The sequence below is a fragment of the Sapajus apella genome, unplaced genomic scaffold (assembly GCF_009761245.1).
Source record: "Sapajus apella isolate SASKATOON/1434 unplaced genomic scaffold, GSC_monkey_1.0 scaffold4, whole genome shotgun sequence".
Taxonomy (NCBI): Eukaryota; Metazoa; Chordata; class Mammalia; order Primates; family Cebidae; genus Sapajus; species Sapajus apella.
The window spans coordinates 23,434,219-23,460,238 of NW_022436944.1; the positions used below are offsets into that span (position 1 = coordinate 23,434,219).

Below are 26,020 nucleotides of genomic sequence, written 5' to 3' on the forward strand. Positions count from 1 at the left end.
AGATCAACTTTAAGGGGAAACAACACTGTAGAAAATGAAAGCTCAAAATATATGTACTTACTAAGATGGCTATAAAATGCTGTTATATCCACAAAACAGGAATAAATTGAAATTTAAAATATAAAATCATAGAAATTTAAAACAGGAAAAATCCATATTTCTTAAAGGCTTTGTTCAGTTTTTAAATCCTTTTTGCTTTATTTTTGTCTGACTGGGTTAATTTAAAAAAATGTGCATTCTAGCTCTGAATTTTTTCTGCTTTGTTTAATCTATTGTTAAAGTTTTCAACAGTGTTTTATAATTCCTACTGTGAATTTTTCATTTCCAGAGTTTTGGGTTTTCTTTAAATATCTATCTCTTTAGTAAATTTTTAATTCATATTTTGAATTGTTTTTCAGATTCCTTTGTATTGGTTTTTAGCTTTCCCTTGGATCTCATTGAACTCCCTTATAATCCATATTTTGAATTCTTTATCTGTCATTTTAGAATTTTCATTTTGGTTAGGATCCATTGCTGGAGAGCTAGTGTGATCCTTGAGGGGTGTTACAACACTGTTTTTTTTATGGTGCCAGAATTCTTATACTGGTTCCTTCTCATCTGGAGAAACTGTGACTTCTTGTTTTTGAATTTACATTCATTTTAATGGGACTTTATTCTCCCCCTTGAGGGTGTGACTGTTGCATACGTTGGGTAGGGTCATTTGGCTTTGCTTATTTAGGATCTTGGGGTGGAGACTAAGGCTCTATATTAAGTCCTTGGCTATAGATAGCCTTAGTGTCATGATTTTCTCAAATGCTGGTTGTTTGTAGGTTATAGTAGTGTATACTCTGAATGTTGTCAGGTTCACTGCCTCCTGCAGAAATGGGTAAGTGGAGGTATCAGGAGGTTTTCTCATTTCCCAGTGCTTTGCACTTCTGTCTATTCTCACTTATACATGGGAGCTAAATAATGGGTATACATGGACATATAGAGTAGAATAATAAACATTAAAGGCTCCAAAAGATGGGAAGGTGGGAGGTGATAAGGCTGAAAAATTACCTATGAGGTACAATGTTCACCATTTTGGTGATGGATACATTAAAAGCCCAGACTTACAACTATGCAACATACACCTGTAAGAAATCTGCACTTGTACCCCCTAAATCTATAAAAATATTAAAAAATTTAAAACTGGGAAAATCAAAGTAAGACATCTAATAGATGAGCTGATATGATTGTCTATTTAGAAAATACAAGAGACTTAAATGGCAAAATATTAGAGAAATCAGAAATCTGGCTAGATAGATAATTGACACACAAAAATCATAGCTTTCCAGGATTTCAGCAACAATTAATAACATGTAATGGGAAATTATTTTATTCACAATGACATCTTACAAATCTAACATAATTAGAATAGCATTAAATAATAAATGTACAAGATATCTGAGAAGAAAAAGTTTAAATTAGTAAAGGACCAAAAAGACACCACAAAAAATAAGATTCTAGGAGATAGGATGAGAAGATTCAAAAGTCAACTCTCCCACAAGTAAACTATATCTTCAGTGTAAACTCACTTGTAAAATCACAACATGTATTTTTAAGCTGATTCTGCAGTTCATGTGGAGCTGCTTCTTAAGACAGCAGGATAAAGTATTTTTATTCTACTAGACTTCCTCAAAACAAAGTAAAACTAAGAAAAACACTGAAAAATATAGAGAAAAAGAAACATAGCCCTTGAAACAGGGAAGTATTCACAGCTCCAAACTATAAACTATGAAATATTTAAGTATGAAGTATTGCTGCTGAATAATGTGAAATCTTAAACAAGAAATGTTAAGATGCTGAGCCAAGTCTGTTTCTCTCAGACCTGACAGCACATCATACTACTGGAAGGATCATCCAGTATTCTGTTGTTGGGAGCACAGTTAATATCAGCTGAATGGGTCAGGGGAAAATGGAGGAAATAATCTGACCCCTCAAAACAGCAGCCAACTAAAAATCATGCTGACACATTCTGGTTTCCTAGCCAAGAAAGGTTATTTACATGAAAGAAGAGCAGAAATTTTCAAATTAAAATATAACTCATCTGCAACTTCTGGAGTTTTTCTCTATGCCACCTCAATTTAAATGCCATAAACTACAAAAAGATGTATTCCCAATAGGAAGGAAATAACAGATTTGGTGACAGATGCTTGAGATAATGTGTGGCAGTTTTAAAGCATGGCCCCCAAATTCATTGACACTCCTATCCAGAAATGGGTCTATGCCCCTGCTTGAATGTATAGAATACGGAAGAAAGGATGCTGTCCCAGTTTCCAGGTCCAGGCCTTTAGTAACTAGCAGCTTCCACTTCCTGTCACTTAGAGAACTTACTCTTGGAACCCAGCCACCTTGCTGTGAGGAAGCCAAGTGAGTCTGTGGAGAGTTCCACCTAGAGAAGGAGCAGCAGCCAGCAAGACTTGCCAGACATGTGGGCGATCCATCTTTGAAGTGGATTCTGCAACCCCATTCAAGCTGCCCCAGCTGATACCATGTGGAGCAGAAATAAGCTGGACCCACTGCACCCTGCCCAATTTGCAGAAACATGAATAAGATAACTGACTGCTATTTTAAGCCATTCAGGGTTTGGTCTGCAATAATAACCAGGATAAAACCCAAATTAAAATAGCAGTCAGCCTCAGCTTACTCTACCCTATTTCACCCCTCTCCCTGAACTATTATTTAATAGTCAGGCTTTTAAAAAGATGAGTTGTCATCAAAAAGGAGGGAGTAGTACATATTCATTGAAACTGCAGAATAAATGTTTATAAATAATGGAGGGAATTTAAGCCAAAGAAGAGCCCATAACCTCCAAACAAATATATCAAACTATTTCAGAAGAATTTTAGACAAAGAGTTCTCCATTATTCTGAAGGACTTACAGAAATATATATATATATATATATATATATATATATATATATATGTCTCTCTGTATGTGTATGTGTGTGTGTGTATGTGTGTGTGTGTGTGTATGTGAAGCAATAAACATCAAGCAAATGCTGTTAAGTATCAAGCAAACAAAAATGTTCAGAGCAAAGATTCAAAATTTTATAGAAGAGATATAGAATAATTAAGGAAGATTAAAAGTGTGCTGGCAATACTCAGGAAAATTGTTAAAGCAATAAATAAGATGGCTAAAGAGACACACTCTAGAAGCCACAAAAACACAATGAACTTCTCTGAAAGCATTAAAGGCATAAAAGATGCATTTGGGGAAATAACACAAAACAAAGTAGAAAAGGAAAAAGATATAATGATTCTAGAGACTATGACAGAAGGGAATGACAGATAGTTGGATGGTTTTGAAGAAGAAAACACATGGAAAAATACCATAGAGCATGGTAAAACAATATTCTCCTGAAACAACGTAATAAATAGATAGACATAAAGGACCCAATGGATTCCAGGAAAATTTTATTTGGAATCATCAACACCATAAGATAATCTGAAAACATTACTGAATTTCAAGCTCAAAGAAAGCATTTATGGGAGCATATAGACAGAAAATTCAAGTCACTTACAAGAGCAGAAATAATCAGGTTGGCCTTCGACTTGACCACAGTGACATTCAATTTCAGAAGATGGAAAAGTAGCACATTTTCACTTCTGAGGGAAAGAATGTGAAACTCGAACCAAATTGTTCTTCCAATATAAAGGCAACAGATTGGGTGTTTTAATAAATAGTATGTGGCAATGGGCTATTCCTTTGGGAGAAAAGTTAAAAGCCTAATTCACATCATTCCTAAAATGGAACTAGAAAGATTATAGAGCTAAATGTTAAGAAAAACTACGAAAACATTGGAAGCATGTTTTAGAATATTGGAATATTAATAGTCTTCCTAAATAAAATTCGAATCCTAGAAACAATAAAGAAATAGATTAAACAATTTAACTAGACACAAATGCTAGAAGACAAATGATGGACTAGAAGAAATATTTGCAACAACTTTGATGGTCTTTATGTCTTAAATACGCAATGACCACTTACAAATCAATGTGAAAAAGACAATACAATTAAAAATTGAATTAAAAATATGAACAAGTATTTTATAGATTTTTTTTGTGGGTAGCTATAGATATGTTCAATGTTGGCAAGAATATTTTTGCCTGTATCAGCCAAAATTTTAAATGTGCTCAGTAAAGGTACTTCTAGCAATCTACCTTACAAAATATTTGCTTACATCAACAAAGATATATATACACTGCGTCATTGTAATTACAAAAAAAGTAAACCTTCAAAATGTCTGTTTATAAGAAAGATTAAATATGTTGTGCTATGTACACATGATGGGAAACTTTCTATCTATTAATGAATGGATGGATAGGTACATAGAAAGAATCCAATGAAAGGATGTTTGTAAAAGGCATAACGTATTTGTGACAGCAAAACTTGACTTTAAATGATGAGAGTAAAACTCTAGGAATGTATGTGTCTCTGATGCCAGGACAATTGATTGAAAAGTGAAATATTTGGCCAAGGAGCCAGTTGTTTAGCTGATTAGTTTGGTGACTTTGGATAGAATAGGCCTAACCAGACCTGACAGAGCCCTAACGTGTCCATGTTTGTGGAAGAATTACCTCCATCTTTCAAACCATGGGAACAGTTTATCAAACCAGACAAATGTGAGATTTATCACTTAACCTGTGGACTTCCAAAAATATAAATGAAACTTTCCTCTAGCTTCAACCATTACCTCAAATTTACTATTTCTATTATTTTTTCTTTAAGTTCCAATTTCCTAACCATGTAATAATGCTCAAGAGATATTTGATTTATGTACCATAAATTTGTCTCAGGAAAATAAATTTCTATAAAATCAAAATGTATTGTTGGGGTAGAATATCTAAGAATGGTTGGGGTCAGTTGGGTAATGTTACTGTGTGATGGTCCAGGATACAAGATGAGAATTGATGGTGTCAGTAGCTAAGTGTAGGGTACATGTCCTCAAAAAGTGCTTCAGGTTCAATTTTAATTTTAAACCATGTGATGGCCAAACATAATTGGATATGGCCAATTGTGACCCCCTGGCTTAATTGCCATAAGCCCTCCATCCCATTAAAATCATTTCATTGTGACCCCCATCCTAGGCCACTCTCCTTTCCACCTTTACTCCTTTGTGCCTGCAGTTTGTCAACCAGAAATTCCCTCCAAGTCATCTGCCTTGAAATGGCAATCATTTTGCAAAGCTGAGATCATATTGTACCTCTCAGGCAAACACTCTTGAGAACTTGCCAGCCACTGATTTTCTCTCCTGAATCCCCAGAGAAAGCTTTATTTGGAACCACAGACTCTCAAAGTGAGACAAGGAGTTAAAGGTCAGTAATCCAGTCATGGATATAACTGATGTCCAATATGATCACATGAGGTTGCTCTGCTCAGATTTGATGATCTCAAGAGAAGGCAGGCAATTGAGAAGCAGCAAGTTCTTCCTTCCACTCATCTCTTGCCTGTTTTGCTATATCTTCATGTCATTGGTTCTGGTCCAGCCTCTGGGAGTCATAGAGTCAGGAGCAGCTTATGTGTTGTTGGGCCTGTCCACAATTGACTAGCGAAGTGTTTTTTTAAAAATAGAAATTTATTGTTCATGTTCTTAAAAAATCAAGAGAACTAACATAAAAATCCAGGTTTCCAGTTTCTTTTGGAAAAAAAAAAAAAACTGGAAGATATAGGAATATTGGGAGAGTGTACATGCATCTCCTCTGACAACAATTAGCTGGCGTTAAGAAGTGGCTGTCCCTCCCCTTAACCCAGGCATAACACCTCCAGACTGAGCCTAGGGACCATTTGCTATGGAGTATTGAGTTATGAAAGAGATAAGAGGAAAGGCAATGGGTTTTGTGCTCATGTCTCTATCCAAGAAGGAAATGTGAAAGAGTGAGACTGTCCTCACTCACACTGGCCTGCTCAACCCCTGTGGAAATTTGAATTTGCCACCTATAATATTGAACAAAAGTACCCTCTCCTTGATATGAAAATCATTTAAATAACAGAAAAAGTAAAACTATCAAAAAGAATTAAATGTCTCCTCTGCAAATTCCTACTTCAGTTCTATATAAGACATAGTTCTGATTCCCTTCCTCATCCTGGTTGCTCTCCTGTGAACAAGTTTACTTCTATATTTTCAAAAGTGCATTAGAATTTTTGACCCAAATTCAGGGATTATTTTTAATCCCTACTAAATTTTGTTTGGATTTATGCAAGGCACTTGGTCTCTCATCAGTAACTTGTGGACTAGTTTGAAGGATTTAGAGTTATATGTAGACAAAATTAAGTAATTGGGTATTGATTTATCCAGCAATAAAATCCAATATTTCTAGCAGCTTGGCAGAGAGTTCTATTTAAGAACTTCCTCTGTTTAATATTTTTATCAGTGACTGAGATCATGGGACAGGTTGCAGGCTTGTCAAGTCTGCAATTGATATGAATCTGAGATGTATAGCAAATATACTAAATAAAATATCAAGATTCCCAAAAGATAGCAACGAGCTGGAAAAATAGATTCTTTGTATATTTAAGGTTAGTTTGATATAACTAGTCTCTGAATTATTAATTATATTTAATCATCCTACCAGATTTTAAGTTATGAATTGATAAATAATCTTAGGTAACAGCATTTCCAAAGAAGCATACTTTAAGCAAAGTATACAATATTCAGAAAATACCTTGAAATATGAAATTATTTTTAAAATTTTTTCAAATGATCAAATTTAAAAAGAACCTATACATCAGAATTCCATTTTACCCCTCAAATTTTTACTTAGTAAATTCAATCCAGGGCCTGAGGGTTAAACTCTGATTATTTTTCCCTATGAACTGCATTATCATTAATAAAATGGATCTTATCTGAAAAATCTCACTGGTAATAGTCAAGGCAGAAAGAATCTACCTTAGTTTCTATGATAAAAGCCTTTGTGCTCTTATCCACAGGAATCACTTCTTCACCCCAAATAAACTGGCATGTTCAGAACAAAAAGACAACCCACTAAAATGGAAGGTATTTGTGGTTATCCTGCAATTTCCTAGAGAGTGGTTACATTGCTAGAGCATCTCTGCTTTTCTTGAAACACAATTAATCAGACAAGTGGTTGTTTTCTGCTGTTGTTTTTCTGGGTTTTGCCTTTTTTTTCCTGCTTAAATGGCTTGGTTTAAGGAGTAATTTAAATAAATGTGAGATCTCTATATATCAGTTCACTTCACTTTTCACTGAGTTCAAATCATCTCCTTGTTAAGTAACCCCAAGATAATTATTATGAAGGATAACATAACATTGTCTGTCATTTTCTTTCTTTTCCTCTTTATCCCCCAGGCCAAGTTGAGGATAAGTGGTGTTGAATTAACAAAAAATACATGTTTTTGTTTTTTCATTGAGCCTCATATTAGCCACTAAGGAAATAAAAATAATATAGTTGGATTATCTTTCATCTCCTTGCCAAAAATGATTTCTCTCCTGCTGTATCTTGACATCCTCAATTGGTCCTTCAGATTTACAGCTCCAAGATGACAAGGAGTGCTTCTGTTCTGCACACCACTGAATCCCAGCGCCTAATGCCTGGCTCATAATAGACTCTTAACACTTGTTGAGTGAATGAACATGTCAGGGCCTTTGAACATGATTTTCTTTTTGTCTGGAATTCTCTACCCCATAGCCACGTACAACATCCCACCACGCCACCCCCTTCCTTTCCTGGACGGCTCTTTCTCATCTGTCGAATCTCAGTTTAAGTGGAGTGTCTGGGTGTGAATTTTGCCAGACTATTACAGCTAGTAGATCTCTCTCCCCTTTCCCCCACTACACACACACACCCCACACACATGCACACACACATATACGGGTAGGGTTGCCAAGTTTAGCAAATAAAAATGTAGGACACACAGTTAAATTTGAATTTGAAATGAATAATAAATAACATCTTAGTGTTTAATATTATCAGCTCTAAATCCTATGCCCCAATCATAGCACTTATCATAATTTATAATTACATTTTGTTTACTCATGTATTGTCTATTATTCCCTAACATATTTTAAACTCCATGCCAGCAGGGACAATGTCTGTTTTCCTCACTAACCTATCCCATTGTTCAGCACAGTTCTCTGCACTGGTACATACTCAATAAATATTTGTTGATTCAGTAGTTTGGACGTCAGATGAGCTGTCAAGCTTATGATTATCTATTAATGGATTAATGATTTGGGTGGAAAGGCCATTTATTTATATAGCGGTTCCCCCATGTGGTTACTGATTACAGGCAGTTACATATTTTAAATATTACCTTATCTCTTGATGATGTCACCTCAAAGGTAACTTCTCTACATGCAGATGTTACAGAGGAAAACAGGGAGATGATCATAAATTTACCCCAAAAGACTAACCAGTTAAATGTCGACAATGTGCTCTTCTGCTGATGGTATTTGTATCTGATTTAATCTTTTGGCAAAAACATACATACTTAATTGAACTACATTATTATTATTATTGCACAAGAAGATGTTTTGAATATATTAATCTGGGAGAAAATAAAATAGTATTGACTATAATATTTTAAATACATATTTAAATACATTCCTTGGGCCTGATTCATAGAATCTATAAAATGAGACTGTTGACAAAATGTCTTCTAATTTTATGTTACATAACTCTGATACCACCAAAGTTTATGCCATAAAATTATTTCACAGTTCAGAAAATGATTACTCTAACAGAAATAATCAAATACAGTCATTTAAATGACTTAACTATGTCTCTATAGTCCATGTTACTAACATTAAATATTATAGAGTGACTTTATAATACAGATGGTCTCCAGCGTACCCTGGTTTTATGTAATGATTTTTCAACTTTACAATATTGTCAATTTAAATACTAGAGCATTTAGCAATATTCATTTAGTAGGAAGCATACTAGGGGTACCCCTATGACCCATTCTGTTTTTCACTTTTGGAACAGTATTCAATACATGACATGAGATACTCAGCACTCTATTATAAAATAGGATTTATGGTAGAGGATTTTGTCCAGGTGTAGGTGACGTGAGCACATTTAAGGAAGGCTAGACTAAGCCATGATGGTTCATCAGTTAGGTGCATATTAAATGCATTTTCGACTTGGTGATGTTTTCAACTTACCACAAGGTTATTGGGATTTAACCCCATCTTAAGTGGAGGCACATCTGTACCCTCTCTCTCCTTTTATCTCTCCATCCCTTCATCCTCCGTCTAGTTGTCCCTTAGGAAAATAGATTCTGCTCCCTAGTTGCTCACATTCTAAACAAAAGCATGCTCCTTCCCAGCAGTTACAGTGAGAAAGTCATACTTTCCTAATAGTGTTTAGAAGGGTAAAGTACATCATACTTTAAATTAGATAAATGAAATACAATAAATACAGATACATTAGGTAAATAATGGCCTGCCCTCCTGGTAGCTCACAGTTTAATTGGAGAAGTAAATGTTCACCTCCACCCAAGCTCGTTCATTACCAGCTTCCAGCTACTTTTTTTTTTTTTTTAGCTTTTTGTATTTTATTAATTATTTTTGTTGGTCTCATTCACAGATGAAATTTTTCACCTGTAATCCCTCAGCACTAAATCCATTCATAGGGAATTCAGAGCAGTGCAAATGAATATCACATCATAGAATAGAAAATGACCACAACAATGAAAAGGAGCAGGAGGGGTCTAGGGTCCAGCCAACGGGACCAATTCAGTTCTCAACTGGTATTGGGTTTTGAAAAGATTGCCTCACTGAAACCTGTACAGCACAGTCCTTTGGGATCTCTGGCTCTTCCAATTTCATTTTGTTAATGAAAGGTCTGCCAGAAAAGAACCACCACTGACTACTGCTGCGAGTCACCGCCTCTGCATGTGGCATACTGTGTCTGTGCTGCTTACCAAAAGTTTGAGGGCTTTGCCTGTGGGAAGACAAAAATGGAGCTGACATTCATATGTAGAATTGGGTGGTGGCTGAGGAACGTTGAGTTTCTATTTCTTTTCTTCAGTCTTGTAGATTGCTGCTGCCAAGCAATAGATTGGAGGCTGATATCCATTCCCTAGTTCATCACAGCACTTGTTAAGTGCACACCCTGTATAACGTTACATTTACCCTATCAATGATTGCTTGTGCAAGTTCACAATAATGTCTCTGAAAAACATGTGCAGCAGCATTCATGACATCCCAAATCTCCTTATAGCCTTTAAAAGCTAGTGTAGTCTCTCAAAATTTGACCCTCTTGCTGCCCAGTTGTCTGTCATGGGATAAGAAGTTTTCTTTTTTTGCTTCTCCTTTTTCAAAAGCTAGTTACCGCCTAAAGCAACTCTGGTGCCCTCTGAGTTCTTGTTGAGTCTGCCTGAGGCGTAGTTCTGGCTGCCCACACCCATGTGGGCTCCTTGCTGCTTGTCCACCACCGCTGGGCACTTGTCTGAGCTCACTGCCTCAGGTGCACTGCTCCACTCACCCAACACAGCCCAGCCCCCTGCTAAGTTTCCAATTTTAACAGTTATTGAGTGCTTGCTATGTCTTGGTACTGATAAATGATTTACATGCCCCAGCTCATGTCTTACCCTATTTAATAGATGAGAAAACTGAGGTTTGGGGAGATTAAACTGCTTGCCAAAAGCCCTCAGCTAGAAAGTGGAGGAATTTAGGATAGATCAGATATATGGTATATTTTGAAGTGAGATAAATGGACTACATGTCAAACAAAATAGATCAAAAGTCTTATAAAAGTAAGATTCTCTCTGCAAATGAACAACAACAAAAAACACTATAGCACGACTCATGGAGGCAGGGGCTACCAGAAGAAGAGGGATTCTCTCGGCCTCTCACTTCCCTTCTGTGGCTAAGACACAGATGTGATAAAGGGTTTAGTGGGAGGGTCTTAGGTGACCCGAAGATCACCCAGGTTGAAGCTCTACCCCTGCCACTTCCTGATGTTCCTGGACAAGTCCCCTACCAGATTTGACATTCAACAAAATACAGGTGCAACTTTGCAAAAATTTAATGAGACAGGCTGTTTGTAAACCGTAAAACATCATGAAAATGGTATTTATTACTTGACTTCTTCTGTTGGTGGAGCCGGAAGTTGCTGAGATACTGCGGAAGAACAGGTTATGCTTAGAAGTGCTTCAATTCAGTCCTTTCCCAAACTGCCGTCCATGTGGGTGGTCCTCTGGATTCAGCTGGAGAATAGTGGAGATTAAGAAGAGCTAGTTTATCCTCTTACCCAAAGCTATTGTCCTGGTAAAATGAGGATTTATTTGCCTTTCCTCAGGATTGACACAGCATGACACCATGAGATGAATTTTTATCTAGGGCAATGCAAAACATTGTATACATGCATTACACAAAATCAAAGCTTCTGTAAAGATTTTAATATTTGACTGCTGTGCATGGAAAATGTGTCTGCATTATGTATACAATGTAAATGTTTGCAAATTTGAAAATCCCATTTTCGTCAGATAAGCATAATGGTTCTGGTTTGCTTTGAGTAAGCTTCCCTTTTTCTAAGTATTAGTTAGTGTTTGGAAATGCTTTTTCTTTCGTTATTCCCCCTTACACAAACAAAATTACTCTGCTTAGAGCACTTAGACAACTACTCTCAAAAACTGAACCCTGTCTGGGATTTGCTTGAGAAAATATATAACCTTTATAGTGACAGCATCTTCTAGGTTTTCTTTTTAACCTCCTTGTTTTCCTCTTGTCTTTCAGTTACTCTTTGTGGACATTCTTCAATACCTCTCTGTAATATCAATAAAATACAGGGCTTAGAAAATTGCCTCAGCGGCTCTTCTGAATGAGTTAGATAGAGGTGTGTGGGTTGCTGAGGAACAATTCTTTCTCTTCTGTAAGATTCTTTTCACTGTTATGAAGAGCTTGATTGGGGAAGCTATCCCAATTTTCAAAATGCAGGGTATCATGGTTCTGCAGTCCCTTTGATGTAATGCTCGGTAGAAACTGCCAATTCTCCTCTTTTCAAAGGAATGATCTAAACCCTCTGAGTCTTTCACTAGGCCAAGTAGATAGGAAATTCTATCCACTTGCTTTATTTCTCCTTCAAACAAATAGCTATTTTGAGATTATTTCTGTGTTCACAGATGAAAGTGGCATTTCAATTTTGTAAGGTGATACTTCTTACTGTTTGATGAGAATATCTTTGAAGGTTCATCAGGATCTTTCCATCAGAGAAGAAATGTCTCCCCTGTAGTGTATCCAAGGAGGCTGAGAAGAACGGTTATTCTCCCGTCATTGTGCCAGGTTGGTCCTAAGGTCACTTCTCATTCACCATCAGGGATCACCTTTGGTCTTCTAGACAGAATTAGGAAAGAGTTGGAAGCAGTACATGAATTTTGCACTGTCTTTGAGCCCCTGTGGGGTGTCTATGGTTTCCTACAGTTACCAGACTTTCCAAATCTGGAATGAACATTGGGCCCTGAGACTCCTGATAAAGCTCCTACTCCCTTCAGCTACCCTAATATTGTATGCCTGTAACAGAGGCCGTAACCATTGGCATCAAATACTTTCCTTTATACTCTCTTCCAAAGACCCTCGCTATACTACTTCAATTTCTGATATCCAAAGCTCCCAATGTGTTTAATATAAAACTCTCTTGACACAAGTTCAATTAGTTGGCCACATAAGGTAGGCCCTATGCATCATTGACTCTAGAATTCTGTTGAGAATTCCCTAGGAGGGCTCAGGAAATGGTCAATATTAATGCTTTTCCTCCCACTATTCCAGTACCCCAAGACCTCCTACTTGTATCTCAGTCTCAGCTGTGCTCTTGGCTGTCATGCAAATATTCCTAGGATCCATTTTCTCCTTGCCTTCACTCTCATACACTTTATGGTCTTCAATCCTTTCTGGACTTATTCAAAAGCCTCTTAAGTGACCTCACTGCCTGTGGACTCTCTCTTTAGTCCATTCTTTATGTTGCTATCAGTCTTGTTCTCTAAAAGACAGTCTTGTCAGGCCAGAGGCCAGTGGCTGCCTGGCATCTTAGGATCAAGTTGAAAGTTCTTAAATAATTCCTAGCCCTTCATTGAATCAATGCTACCTTTATATCCAGCCTCTTCAGGAATTTGTAAACTTAGGTTCCTACAGGGCTAGGGTAGATAGATAAGCGAAGTAGGCTGGGAGAGAGTGGGAAGGACAATGGGAAAATGGAGAGCTCGTTCCACACCTGAAAGTGACTGCTGCTGCTTAGCTCTGCCTAATTCTTGCCACGCTGAAAAGTAGACCCAAAATGACAGATCCGATTTTTAAAGAGTTAAAAATCTGAATTTTCTACATGAATTCTCCTAATTTAAAAATTTTAAAATATCTTCTTTTAAACTAATAAATGAAAGGACAATGAGCAGACTAAATTTAAAAAAAAAAGCAATCAGCTGAAGCCCATGGGCCACCAGTGTGCAATCTGTACCCTGCCTCCATCTATTCTAATCCAGGGTTCAGCCAGTGTTTTCCTGTAAATGACTAGATGGCAAATATTTTAGGTTTTATGGGCCATAGGGTCTTGGTGGCAATTACTTGACACTAGTTGTAGTGCAAAAGCAGCCATATGCACTAGGTCAATGAATGAGCATGGCTGGTGTTCCAATAAAACTTTATTTATAAAAACAGATAGTAGAATGTATTAGGCTGACTATAGTTTGCTGACTCTTGCCTAACCAATCTAAGATATCCGATACTTCTCTAGACTCCATATGATGATAGATTCCATCCCTTTTCCCGAAAAGGCATTTCCTCCTTCGTTCACCTGGCTCATTCCCTAGGCATCCATCAAGACTGAAGGCAAAAACACCTGTTTTGGAAAACAAGCCTGACCCTTCCTAAAGCCCAGCTGTGTTAGGTGTCCCCTTGGCTCCCATTTCATCCTGAACATTCTTATCATACTGTGCTTTCTCTTTTATTTCTTGGTTTCTCTGACTGGACCATGTTCATCTCCCAGGCAGGCACTTATCTAGTACCTAATTTATTGAGCAAAAATGAGTAATTGATAAAACATACAAGTAAAATTTAGACATTTAATTTAGCAATGTCAAACAAGGAGATCTCTTCTTTATCCATATTTATGAGAGGTTTCTAAGGTGTCACTAAACTTGGGAGAAGCCAGGAGTTGTTAGCCTCAAAGGCCAGGATTTAGGGAAAGTGAGGTCTGTGTGAGGCTCTGCCAATGATCAGCACTTGGCTGAGTCAACTCTGCCACCTTCTAGACCTTGATTATTTATGTCCACAAGGCAGCGCTGAATCATGATCCCTAAATGTCCCTTCTATTCTCAAAATTCTCTGGGAAATTTTATCAACATTATAAGCAGCATAGACTGCATATAGGCATCCCTTTTTAATGCCATAATCCAGTGATAACCTCGAAGATTATTGAGGGACATATGGAACTATTTGCCTCTTCACTCACTTTCCCCAAGTTACTTGTTTTGAGGAGTTTTCTGGGGGTGTTTTTGGTGTTTGGGGATGTTTTACAGAAGTTTTCTCCTCCTTCAATTTTAGTCATAAATTTTTATACTTCTGGTAGTCTCACCACTCTTTCTAATTCACTGTTTCTAATGTTCTACATTATAAAATCAGGTAACCAAACTTCTCTAAACTTCTTAGACTTCTGCAGATAGTAAAGTGAATGAAAGCAGAATACTGTACTGTAAAGAATATGAAATTTAGTCAAAATGATGACTCCATTTTTCCTTCTATCATTGACACTATGCGGCCTTGGAGAAGGTGCCTAAACTCCCTGAGCACCTGTTTTCCTCATCTATAAAATGGGGATAATTATATATATCTCATGCAGTTGTTTTGAAAGTCAACAATGTTAAATTTGTTTCTAGTACCTAATAACAAAACACATCAAACGATGCTTGTCACATTTATTTTACTATTATTATTGGCTCTGAGTTATTGTCATGTTCAGGCCCCTTGAGTGGTCTTAGTTAACCAGGTTGTGGAGGGATGCTTTTCTTCTTCCATCCACTTCCAATGATGAGTCTTAGATATAGTCTGATGTTCAAGCAGTTTGTTCTGCTAGCACTCTTACAAGACAGAGAGGAGGAACAGGTGGCATAAGGGCATGGGCAAGATACAGTCAGGGATCAGATGACTGCTGCCTGATTGACAGGGTCTCCGTCGGATTTCTGCTATTATACCTATATTCAGTCTGGGTCAGTTACCAGGTGTTTCATTCATAAAGTGAGTTTGAACTATTCTTGGAAGGAGAAGCTTTGTTGTAAGGCTCATGAAACTTGCATTGAGCCAATAATAATGTTTCGCCTGCTTTCTTAACCATAGGCCCTGTGGTAACTGTCAGGCCCTACGGTGTGGCCAGTGCACTTGGGATTATCATTCTAAATTCACAGGCCTCTGGGTCTATGTTAGTAATGAGACTCTGAGGCAAGCTGGCTGACTTGGGTATGTTGTTCATGGGCTGCTGCCAGCAGCACCCAGCAGGCATCATTGTGGGCAGCACACCCCTGAAGAAGACATGTTGTCTCCCTGTCCCACCCCCAGTGTCCATACAGACCTATTCCCAGGACCCTGTCTCTTCTTACTTGCAAGGGGACCAGTGCACCCTGAAGGACTCTGAAGAACTCTGAACATGACAGTTATCACCTGTCATAATTTCAATACATAAGCTTTCATAACATTTTTTTAAGTTTCAAATTTCTGGGCTCATGGCTATCTTTTAAAAAGTTTAGAGAGTATCTCAGAAAACACCATTACTCCACCTGACACATTAAAAGTCACCATAAATGTGGAATCTGAATTGTTAGTTCTATTCCCCATCATGAGAGTAGAAAGTTTCTGATTTTCTAACTGTGGTTTATATCTCTCTCACACTAATAAAGAGATTTAAAAAAAAAATCTTAAACCATCCTGGATCCCTATTGAATACCATGTGAGTAAAGACATGATCCGATTATAGCACATTCAGAGAGCAATTTCTCCTCTTTTTATTAGGCAGTTTGTAAGATGTACTCTATTGTCTGTTGGAGAACTATGAATTAAAGTCTATTTTCCCCCAAGCTGGACATATCCTTGAATATGCTTTGTGGCTCATTAGAAAAGAGAGGCAGAAATCGCTGCAAGCCTGATCAAATCAAGGCACTGATCAAAGGACTAAATATACAGCTTGCCAAATGATGCATAGCAAGGGTGAGAGGGAGAGAAAGGATCAAAAACATAGGCATACCAAAAATGAGTACTCGGCCTTGTGCAGACAGCTAACCAGAAGCACGAACGTGACATGGAGCCTAGGAAATACTAGAAACACCAGTCTTAACCTTCAGAGCTGGTACCCTTATTGCCTGCCTTGGTGAAGTCTCACAGCAGAAACTAAGGAAGGACTAAGGTTCATTCGGGTGATATGTTGCTACTGTGAAGCTGGGGGACAGCTAAAAGCACAGCAGAGGTAACAAGAATGTATAGGAAGGAAATTATAACATTTGAATAGAAGAGAGATAAGCTATGTTGTTGGATAGGAAATCTCAATATTAAATGTGCTAATTTTCTCAAAATTAATTTTAAAATGTAATTCAATTCCCATAAAAATAATAGAGGCTTTTTTCTAGAATGCACAAAATTATTTCAACTTCATATGAAAGAATAAGTGAGTTACAATAAGGTCTAAAGCAATTTAGTAAAAGAAAGAATAATGGAATAAAACAATTATAATTATTGCAGTGTGATATCGGGATAGCAATGGAGAGGTCAAATGAACAGAACAGAATACTCAGAAAAAAACAGAAAGAGGCGTGTCTGTGGACACTTATGCAAATGTACTCTATATTTAAAAGTGGCATTATAATTCAGTGAGAAGAGAGGAAGGAGTTGAAGTTGAACCATTTAGCTGTCCAATTATAAAAAGACAAAAGAAAAGAGAGTTATAATTCTACCATCATACCTTACATGAAAACAAATTCCAGATGATTTTTAAAATGTAAGAAACACCAGACTACGACTGCTTAATACTACCTGGTGAGCACTTAGCACATCTTTCTGTAAGGTTTTGTGGTCATAAAATTGGATTGTAAAATTTCAGAAGTTTTAACATATTCCGGAGATTCTGGTTGCCAGAGCCCTAAACATATAAAAACTACAGACTGTTTCACAGCAGTCTTAATTTTCTATACAGTAGGCTAACATCTGTAATTGCTAAAAATTAAGCCACTTGCTATTGATTTTTGAAATCCCTTTTTCACATTTTTTTAATTCTAAGATCCTTTTTGAAAAGAAAGAAAGGGAGAAAATCACAGCACACCTCAGACCTCTTTTGAGTTAAAGATTAATCATGTAATTCAAACCATGGCGCAGCATAAAGATGGAAAGGTAATTGGTCATGTTAAAAGCAGTTTGCCATGGAAAATGTTTTGTTTCTTTCCAGTACCTCCTGGAGTCGAAGAAGCAAACTGAGAAGAGAATATAAGCAGTATATATTATTGAGAGACTATTGCAATCAGCACAGCTGTTTCCAAATTTTTTGTCACATATCTCAGCCCCTGCCGTGTTTTTTTATATACATCATTCTACATTAGGGGGAAAATCCATATCAGTCCAATTTAGCATTCTTGAAGTGCTTCAGGTTTATAAGATGCTTCTTTAAGCAAGTTGCTATTGAGATAATTCTTTTTGTTTATGTGTAATATTCAAGTTGAAATCACAGTAGTCACCTCTACCTGACAGGCTGGAACATTCTGGTGAGAGATGCCACAAAATTTGCCCTTAGGGATGTAGGAAAATATAACTTGGTACAAATTCAACTGGGAATTCCCATACCTGTCATTTCAAATCAGCTCAGACTAGTTGCCGGTATTTTGGTCTGTTTTGCTGTAAATAAAGGGATGCTATGAAATGAAGGTTTGATAAATACACACAGTTCTGTTAGGGAAACTTGAAATCACTTCAGAGAAGCAATTATTTACCTCTGCTTTTGATCAGGCATCCATGTTGGTGGTCTGGCATCCGAATACCCAGATGCCTCTTGGAAACATGTTAGAGCACAGGGTACCACCCTCAAGGTCAGTGTGAGCTCAAGCCATGCCAGCTCTTATTCACTTCGGATTATCCTATGAGTGAGAGAGACCGTCTAAGGACAATAGGATTGCATAGAGTTTGATTCCTCCTCTTAGACAATATTCCATTTAAATAGGTTGCACTCATGAACGTTCATGTTGGTTCAGCATTTGAGACTTCAAAAGAAAAAGGTTGAAAATGCAAAATTTAACTGCTGTGTTGCTATAGCGATACCTATTTCTCTTCCAATTTGACATTGACAATGGCAATCACTGTCTGTACAGGAGGATAGAGCCAATGCCACTCTGTAGTGGCCCACACTCTATAGGGGCAAGCTAAGATGCTGTCTTGGCTAAGCCTAGTACTCACTATCTGTCTTTTAAGTTGTTTCTGACATTGAATGACCCAAAGCTTTAACTTCAAAGTGTCCTAGGCTGAGCATGGTGGCTCATGTTTGTAATCCCAACACTTTGGCTTGAGGCATTTGAACCCAGGAATTTGAGACCAGGAATAGTGAGACCCTATCTTAATTTTTTTTTTTTAATAAGCCGGGTATGGTGGTGTATTCCTGTAGTCCTAGCTACTCAGGAGGCTGAGACGGGAGGATCACTTAGACTGAGGAGGTTGAGACTGTAGGGAGCCATGATCAGATCACTGCACTCCAACTTGGGTCACAGAGTGAGACTCTGTCTCAAAAAAGAAGAGGGTTCTTACCTTTAATATCCAGTTGCTTTGTATAACATTATTATCCTTGATTTCTTGACCTTCCATCCAAGATCCACTCTGAGTTTACCTACTATTTTTATTCATGCTCCCAGGCTGTAGAAAACTTTCCTATCATCTTGAAGAACAGGATCTAATTTGAAACAACTTGAAAGTCAATTGGCTGCAAACAAATTGACCTGTCAATAATTTTCTTCCATTAATGAATATTTTATTGTTTTTTCCATGTATTCATGATTTTTGAAGTGCCACAGGTTGCTTGTATAATGCTTTGTTTTCTTTTTGGGGCAGTTCTGTGTTTTTTTATTTTTGCTGGCCCTATAGCCCCAAATACAGAAGGAATTAAACAATCCTAAAAGTATATTTATTTGGAAAAAACTAAATGCTCAGTGGTTGGGAATTGTGCCTGCTACAATTATTTGGGAAGGTTTTTCACAAGTTAAGAGCAAAGGTCAGTTAAAAAAATGTTTTCCGTCACTATAGAATGGTTTTACAACTTTTTGTATAAAAGGCATTAGGTAGAGTTTGAGGTGAATACAGAATACGCCTAGCAGTTTAGTAAACATACTTGACGAAGAATTAACTCAAACTTTATAAATTAAAGAAAAATATTCAAAACCCCCAAGCCTGAAAACTTTTAGCATTTTTTTCTTTTGTCCTTTCCACCTTTAAATGAATGTATATGCTTTACAAGAAAATCACAAATAATAGGCAAAAAGAAGTACATTAGGACCTCATTGTATTTCATTCTACTTAAAGACCACACACACACACACACACACACACACACACACACACACACACACACACATTTATAACATGTATGTTTTTTAGATCATTTCTTTGCACATGCATATATGTAATACATATGCATATGCCTTATTCAAAAATTATACCATATCATGCTTACTGTTTGCACTTAACCAATAATCTATTATTGGATATTAGTTTTATTTTATTGTGTGTGTTTGGGTAAATGTTTACTATTACAAGGTATAGTAATAATTAGTAAAAATAGAAATTAAAACTGTAAGAAAAGTAAAAGGAAATAACAAATTCTGGAAATGAACAAAATATCTAAAAACAAACTAATGTCCAAATCACCGATTCGTGATAAAAGTGTATATGTTGGTAACTTTTTTTCGGCAATCCATTCTTCTAAGTTATTCAACAAATTCCTGGTAAACAAATTATTTTCAACGATTGAATTCTTTTATTGGGTTCCCTTAAGATTTTTCACTGCATCCAGCTCCCACTGTGGCTCACAGGGCACCCTTTTAATGTATTTTAAATCTATTTCTTTGATCCTTAAACCTCCAATTCTTTCACCCTTCTTCTGAGTTACTCCACTTGGCAATAACTTAGGTTCTTATTAATACAAATATCTGTCATTTCTTATAAATAAACACTTATAGAACCCACTGGACCCTAACTATCATTGTTCTTACTTTATCTTCTTCGTCTTCAGTTTCAGAGAAATTATCCTTCCTCTTTGTTAAATACTTCACCAGGGTTTCCAACCCTTTGTGTTAATTTTAAAAGTGTTTCTAAATTTATTTCTTCCCTATAGTTTTGAATCATCTCCTCTTCTGTATTATCTCTTTTATTTCTTTCAGATATGCCTGTATTTTCCCCGTCTTAAGTAGTGTTTTACCTATCCCTACTCTCTGCTTTTACTATTAATATATTTTCTTCCCCCTTTCATCACCAAAACTCAAGCACACATTGTACTACTCTACTTTCTCACATTTCTCTTCAACTCATGTAAGCTGGCTTCCATCCCATTGACTCAATCAAACCTCCTTCTCCATTGCTTTTATTCTATGCAAATCGCCTTTTCAAAGAACTTGGCGTTCCTTCTCAAAGATTCAAAAACTTTTTAGCCACCTATCTTTGACATCTGTTCCCACTTCCGTTTATTCCAGTCCTTTGTTAACCTAGATCTCCATCTGTCTTTCCCTCCTAGACCCCTTGCGTTTTGTTTTTCTGCATTGCACTCTCCTGATACCAAAAGTGAATGAGACTTATGTCTCTGTCCTTGGTTCCATTTCTCTCTTGGCCCTTGTTCTCTATTCTCTTTAACAATTTCCTTCTAAATTTCTCTCTTGGCCCAAATTCCCCTAAAGATTCAAGATTCTCATAGTTTTATATCCACCCTCTTTATTTTATCTATCTCCTATATTTTCATGGAACATATCCTTTAATAGGTTTCTGCAAAGGAAGCATAAAGATTTTTGTTTGTTTGTTTTAGGTATTGCATGGTGAACATGGCTTTATTATTTCTGATTGCTTGGAATGATACCTTGAATAGAATTCTAGGTTACAAATCACATTATCTCAAAAATTTTAAGACACATTTCCTTGTCTTCTAGTTTTCAGTGCTGTTTTCAGAAATTTAGTGCTGTGTGATCTTTTTTTTTTTTCTTTTTTTTTTGAGACGGAGTTTCGCTCTTTATATATTTGCAGAACTGACAGGGTTTCACCATGTTGACCAGGATGGTCTCGATCTCTTGACCTCGTGATCCACCTGCCTCGGCCTCCCAAAGTGCTGGGATTACAGGCTTGAGCCACCGCGCCTGGCCGCTGTGTGATCTTTATCCCTGCATTTGTGATTTATCGTTTGTCTCTCAAGAAATCATATAGACTCTTATCTTTATCTATTTTGTGTTGAAATCTCACAATAATGTGCCTGGTATAATGCTTGTTTCTACTCATTGTGTATCATGTTTGGACCCTTCAGTTTAGAAACTCATATCCTGCAATGCGGAAAATTTTCTCCTGCCATTCCTTTGATAATTTCATCTTTTCTTTCTTCTCTTTCTTATGGAACCTATTTGATAAAATTGTTGGACCAACTGATGTGATCTGATTTTTTCATCTTTTTTCTTCTGCTTTTCAATTCTTTATACCATTGGCTCAAACATCTTTTTATCTATCTTCTATCTATATAAATATTTTATGGAAGATTTCTCCAACTTTATGTTCCAATTTTGAAATATGCATTTCAAACTTTATCTTTTTATTTCTAAAAGCTTTTTTTTTGTTTTTCTGAATTTTGTTTAGCCTCCTATTCACTTTCACGAATGCAATATCTTCTCTTGCCTCTGAAGATATTGATAATAGTTTTTTGAAGATTTTTTTCAGCACCTTACATTGTGTTTGCTTTCTGCAATTTTTTTCCCATCCTTTTGTTTTGATTCTCTGTTTTTCCTCACTTCTCTAGAAAGGCCAGACTGAATAACCATATTTAAGAGTGAGGGGGGTAAGGAAGAGGGGCAGGAGCGGGGGCAAGTTCTAAGCTCGTCAACTGGTGAGCCTCACTGTAGGACAACTGGGAAACCTGGCCTTTATTTGAAGACGCCTCTAAATCTCACTATCTGTGAACCAGTCTATTTCTCCAGATCATTTCTCTCATAGGAGGTATAAATTGAGTGCCAACACTCTGGGAGCCCTACGTGGAAAAGGGCCTGGTGTTCTCACCATTCATTCTGTAGACTTTCACTTACCTCTAGGCAGTGCTGCATCCCACTCTTCCTCCCTCCATGCTACAAAGAAAGGAAAGCCTACAAGGTGGGGTTTGCAATCATGGTTGGCTGCTCAGAGAAACAGATTGGATATTTTAAACTTGATGAAATGGTGCTAAAGTTCACCTGGAAAAATAAGCATTCACAAATAGAAATGTGGGCTGAGCATGGTGGCCCATGTCTGTAATCCCAGCATTTTGAAAGGCAAAGGCGAGAAGATTGCTTGAGCCCAGGATCTCAAGACTGGCCTGGGCAACATGGCAAACCCCCATCTCTACTGAAAATTTAAAAATTACCTGGGCGTGGTGGTGTACTTTTAGTCCCCGCTTAACTGTGGAAGCTGAGGTAAGAGGATTGCTTGAGCCTGGGAGGTCAAGGCTGCAGTGAGCCACGATTGCATCACTGCACTCCAGACTGGGTGACAGTCTGGGTGACATACATACACACACACATACATACACACACACATACATACGTACGTACATACATACATACATAAAAATAGAAAGGAAAATTCTGTAAGTTCTAGGTAACGCTAAGGAGTGGACTCAATCAGATACCAAAATGTATTATGAAGCTCAGCCATTAAACTTTGGTGCTTGTGAAGGAAAGGGCTGGTAGATTTATGAAAGAATAGAGTCAGAAGAAAAATCTAAACAAATACCTGTAGGAATTTTGAATATGATAAAATGGCTTTTCGTATCTGTAGGGAAAAGATGAGTTATTCAAAACTATTTATTGTAACATTTTTAAAAACAAAAACTTAAAAACAACCTAAATGTTCATCAGTACAGAAGTGGCTTAATAAATGCATTAACTGCATATAACATTTGTAAATGTTGAAGACAGGTAGATGCATCTATGTGAGCTGATGTGGAAAGATATCTAAGATATAAATTAAGTTAAAAACCAACTTATTGAATAATATGTATGGTATTATCTCATATTTCTAAAAAATAGGATGTAACTTTGCTAATCTATGCATAAAATCTCTAGAAGTGTAAGAAACAGTAACAGTATTTAGCTTCGGAAGTGAGGCTTGGGTGTCGGAGAGGGAGAAAATGTCTTTTACTTTTCACTTTATACTCTCTCTGTTCTCTGAATTTAAAAAAAAAATTCCCCTGAGAATGTATATTTTTGATTGATAAAATTGTATTAGAAATTAATAACTACAACATACCTAGCTTGCTGCCTAAATGCTAGATCATGTAAACAATTTTTAAATGTAACTGAAAAAGTATTGATTCTAGGCTATCCTATTCTGTAGAAGATTAGCCCAGGAGCTGGGATTTCTTCAAGCTTGTCTTATTTCATATCTTTGTCTTTACCAACTCCAAGTGCCAATCATCATGTTTTCTTGCTTGCATTCTTTAGATCCAATCATCTAATGTTTTTGGAACACTCTGTCCGGAACTTTTATTTACTTGCTCTGATGCAACATAAAAACTTCCCAGGAATCTGTTTTCTTAGGTCAACTGCTAGGGTTGCAGTGGATCTGTACATAACACAGTCTGACGGAGAACAGAACTCATCTTCAACCCGGCTTTCACTCACTGGAGTGAGAAAATGGACCAGATAAGGGAAGTACAGAGCACTATCCACAAAAGACCCACAAAAAACGAACCATGTTCCATCATAGACAGCTAAGGAGTTTAAGTAATTTCAAATTTATTTTGTTCTAGATAAAACTTTTAACATAATTCATTTATATACAGAAAAAAATAAGTTCTCATCCCCCAGATTATCTTTTAACATTGATATTCAGAACTCTTTTCTAAAAGAATAAAATATAGCAATAGTCACGGTCCTGTTCTATTCTTTCCTTTCCCCTAACATCCTTCTCTACACAGGTAACCACATCTTAACATCAATATGGGTTCTTCCTGACCAGTTTTTCATATGCCTTATGTTTGTCTATACCTGTAAGCAATATATAACACATTTCTATATTTTTAAAAATTTATATAAATGGTATTATACTGTACTTATATATTTCAATTACATTGCATTTAGCTACAAGAAACAGAAAAATTCTTCTGCAGGATATTAATAACTAAGAATATTTTTTGTCTTCCACAACAAGAAGTCTAGGGAAAGACCACCATGGTCGTCCTTGGCCCGCTGATTTCACCTGTCATCCTGTTTCACTATCCGGGTGTGTGATTCTTCACCTGTTGCTTGCAAGTTAGCTACTAAACCTCAGAAGTTCATATTCCAGGGAGGACAAAGAGGGAAGACAACAGCCAAAAGCCTTGTTCTTGTTAAGTTTTACCATTCTATTTGGGAAGGGGAAAACACGCTGAGATGTTTACTACATTTTATTTGCTAGAACTGATGTACCCCTTGCTGCAAGAAAGGACAAGATGCTATGGGGTTTTTTTTAGCTCTTTAGCACCCTCAATAGAGAATATCACCAGAAAAAAAAAGGAGACTATTGATGACTTTTAGCTATCCTTTTATAACTTGCTTTTGCCATTCTTCACCATTATGTTTTCTACAATTTGTCCATATTGGCAATTGTAGACACAATTAATTCATGTTAACAGTTGTTTAATATTTCCTTATATATTACGCTTCATTTGTGCATTTTTCTATTACTAGACCTTTAAGCTGTTGTCATTTTTTTGATATTCCAAAAATGCCGTGTGCATATCCTTCTGTATATAAATATATGTCTTTAAATTCATGTGAAAATTACACATATATAAGTTAAGTATATTTGTGTAATAAAACATAACACATTTAAAACACATATAAATCATGTGCCAAACATTTATATATTAAATCTGTACAGTTTTATATGTAGATATAAATATATCTCACACCTTATTTTGTGTTTTCAATATAAATGCTTTTCTAGGCTTCCTGTTTTCTTCTTACCTGATTTTGTTTGGATTGATTATTGAGTTCTCTATGCCCTTTTATTGTTATTGTTCTATTATTGTGGAGTGATTCATTCTAGTTTCTTCCATTATTTTAGTCACTATCCTTAAATTTTAGCAGGCATAATTAACATAGAATACATAATTAACAAGGTCTGAAATAAATAAATATTCCTAGCATCATCCTGGACACTATGTAAAAATTAAAATGCTTTAATTATTTTCATCCTTTCCATTATTCATGCTTTCAATTTGCTAGTGTTTTAGTTCCACCTTATTTTTAAGCATTCAGTCATCATTATTATTTTACCATTAGTGTTTATGTTGGCTTTTCTATACATTTAACAGTTTGTTTGCTTAACGATGCTTCATGCACCTACTGTTTCCTCTGTGTTCAGTTTTATTCTTTCTGAAGCATTTCCTTTAGTGATTCTTTTACTAAAAGTGTGTGATTAGTAAATTATCTTGGTAGTAGTAATTTAGCAGTAATTAGTAGTCTTTGGCTTAGAAATCTGTTTGTCCTCACTTTTGAAAGATAGTTTATCTGGATATAGAATTCAAAATTGACAAATACTTTCCCTCAGGAATTTGCTGATATTAGGCAATTATATTTTATATGGTTTTGTATTTATTTTGGTTTTGATATTGATTTAAAATATTCTCTGTAATTATTATTCTTATTTTAGCTAATCTGTCTTTTCTCTCTGGTTGATATTTTACCTTCTATGTATTGTATTGTACAGTTTTACTACAGCAAATCTAAGTGTTTATTTTACTTATTTCACTCAGAATTTGATATGATTCTTCAGTTCTACAAAACAAAATTATTAGAAAAGTGTCTCTCTCACCTCCCTTCTTC

At 36.3% G+C, this 26,020-nt stretch overlaps 1 protein-coding gene and 1 long non-coding RNA gene across 3 annotated transcripts in view; both read left to right on the top strand.

Moving 5' to 3' along the window:
• SLC9A9 (solute carrier family 9 member A9) overlaps positions 1-26,020 on the top strand; it is a 579,933-nt gene that overhangs the window by 200,818 nt on the left and 353,095 nt on the right. The window lies entirely within an intron of this gene.
• On the top strand, positions 1,054-17,397 carry LOC116536817. The gene is made up of 3 exons (XR_004262808.1): positions 1,054-1,065; positions 10,279-10,280; positions 17,134-17,397. It is a non-coding gene; the product is annotated as an uncharacterized LOC116536817 (long non-coding RNA).